Here is a 2,912-nt window from a genome sequence, read left to right as displayed (position 1 = left end):
TAAGACTTACATTTTGATGTATAAAACAATGACAACTTATTTTCATTTGATGGTTTGTAACCAATACATTTAACTTATGTTGTGTTCTTTTGAAACGATTATGACAATGGCATTGGAGCTTGTTTTATTTCATTTAGTATGTTCACTTATATTGTTATGCAATGAGAACCGATCAGATCACACCTCGCGCTTCCGCTATAAGCAGGTGTGGCATATCTTAAGGAATTAAACGACCTTGTTAGCCGAGGCTTAAAAATTAATACTTAACAATATCGTGGCGAGCTAATTTTTATAAATTAGTGTAAATAATAATAAGCTCCTTAAAATGCGAATAAAACGCGATGTATTGCACCCAGTTATCAGTTAAATACATGTATAACACAAGTATTTAACCTATATAGATATATATATTTTTAAAATGAATATGTATGCATGTGGGGTATAGGTGGCGACCCATGGGGTGCCCACCAACATGCCATCTTCCAAGTTTTAAGTTTACATACATCCTAATCATTCCCATTCTTTCATTTAAACACACAACACCATACAAAACTCTTCCACACTGTCTCACCTCTATCCCTTTTTCTCCTCTCAGCCGAACCCCCTCAGTACCACCGCCATTGTTTTTATTTGTTCAATACTTGAAAAATCAAGGCCACTCCAAGGTTCTTTCAAGTGTATTTGGTGATTTGAAGCTCAATACAAGGTGTTTTTCAAGAAGGTGCAAGCTTTTCATCAAAAACCCATTTTGTGCTTGAGGAGGTATAAACCCATTTCCAAATTCTTGTTCTTGTTTCTTGGTGAATATGATTATGGATTGTTTCTCAAATACTTGGATTCTTCACATACCTGAAATCTAAACAATAAAATGGATTTATTCAAACAAAAATGGATGTGTTAGTGTTAGTGTGTGTGTGTGTGTGTTTTGATTAAATGTTAAAATGTGTTTATGTTAAGGCGTGAAATGTGATTGCATGTATGATCAAGATGGTTTTAGATGAAGATGATGATGATTTAAGTTAGATGATCTGAAAAGTGTATGTATGTATGTATGTATGTATGCATATATATGTCATGTGTATGTACATATATATGCAAGTATGTGGGTTTTTAACTAGATGTTCCTAAATGCAATGGATTTGTACATGCAATGATTTGAAAATGGATGAACATATGATTTGAATGAAAAGTGTGTCTTGGATTATCTAGAACACTAATAAATACATGTTGGATGCATTTATTTGAAGTAAAATGATGTAGACATATGTGACAACATTAGAAACTTGTACCTAAGGATTTGTAGTGATTTGATGAATTTTGTGGAAGATGATTTAGATCAGGTTTTAACCATGAAAATATGATTAAAAATGATGTGTTATGATGCTACAAAAGTATGTCATAAGTTGGTGGTCTTGCATGTTGTATATGAGGCTTGAAAAGTAGTAAAATGGATGAAAATGCATGATTTATGTGGTTTACATGAAATCTATACTAAAATGATTATGATCATCATTTTATAAAGTGAAAAATATGAGTTGTTTTAAGATATGAAGTCTTGATGATTTAGGATGGTTATGGTAATGTACGGTACAAGACAATGCGTTAAAAGCGGTTAAATTCGGCTTTTTAAAGCAATTTTGCAAAACTGATTTTGAACAGGTTATGAAATTGTATTTTATGACAAATATGGGTATTTGAACTTATGTTAAGTATCCATGGTATTTGACTAGTCATATATGGTTTTCGACGCTTAAAAACGTTAACGAAACGTTAAAAATAGGCATATTTCGACGTACGCGAAGTAAGTTGTCTGAGGATGTGTTTGCATGATAAAGTGTGTTAAATGGGTATTTATATATGTTACGTGGAATATTAAGTACAACATGATAGTAGGATGTAAGACTAGGCATGCGTACTAATATGATTAAATGGTATTTTCGTTAGAAAGACACGTATTGATTGAACTTATACGTTATCCATGAATATTTTACATAGGTTAACTTGAGAAGTTATTGCATGTATAAATGCTCTAGAATGATAAAAATATAAGTTAGCAACTTAAGTGCAATTTATTGTTTGGTAAAGTGCTATGTGATAAGTGATTGTGTAAGTATGTTACAAAGCGCAATTTAGATATATTGTACACAAATGGATGTGATAACAGATATAACATAAGGAGGGTCACCAATAATGTCGTCCGGGTTCACATAATTTTAAATATATATATATATATATATATATAGGGAGGGGCTCATGCGAGAACCACCCTTATTGTGAGAATCGCGAGAACCAATGTGAACACAACCTAAAATAGCTAAAAGAACCTAACCCCCCCCCCAAAAAAAAAAAAAAAAAACCTAAACCCCCCCACCCCCCCCCCAAAAAAAGAACCTAACCCCCCTCCCCCCAAGCTAAATGCTAAAAACTAAAACCTAAAAAAAAAACCTAACCCCCCCCCCCCCAAAAAAAAAAAAAAAAAAAAAAAAAACCTAACCTAAACCCACCTCCCCCACCCCCCAAAAACCTAACCCCCCCCCCCACCCCCCTCAAGCTAAAATGCTAAAAACTAAACCCCCAAAAAACCTAAAAAAAATCTAAAATTTTTTTTTTAATATTTTTTATGCTCAAATCGCTACTTTTAATGGCAAAAAAAAAATTTTAAATTTTTTTTGGCTTCGAAAAGTAGCGATTTTTATATAAAAAATATTAAAAAAATTGTGTGATTTTTAGCTATTTTTAGGCATTTTTTGTGTGTTCACATTGGTTCTCGCGGTTCTCGCAATAAAAGGTGGTTCTCGCATGATCTTCTCCCATATATATATATATATATATACACACACATACATACTGACATAATAAAAAATAAAAAAAAAAAAAACATTTTGAGAAACCATGAAGTTGTGTGAAAAATC

The sequence above is a fragment of the Helianthus annuus genome, chromosome 10, assembly GCF_002127325.2.
Source record: "Helianthus annuus cultivar XRQ/B chromosome 10, HanXRQr2.0-SUNRISE, whole genome shotgun sequence".
Taxonomy (NCBI): Eukaryota; Viridiplantae; Streptophyta; class Magnoliopsida; order Asterales; family Asteraceae; genus Helianthus; species Helianthus annuus.
This window is presented reverse-complemented; position numbering follows the sequence as displayed.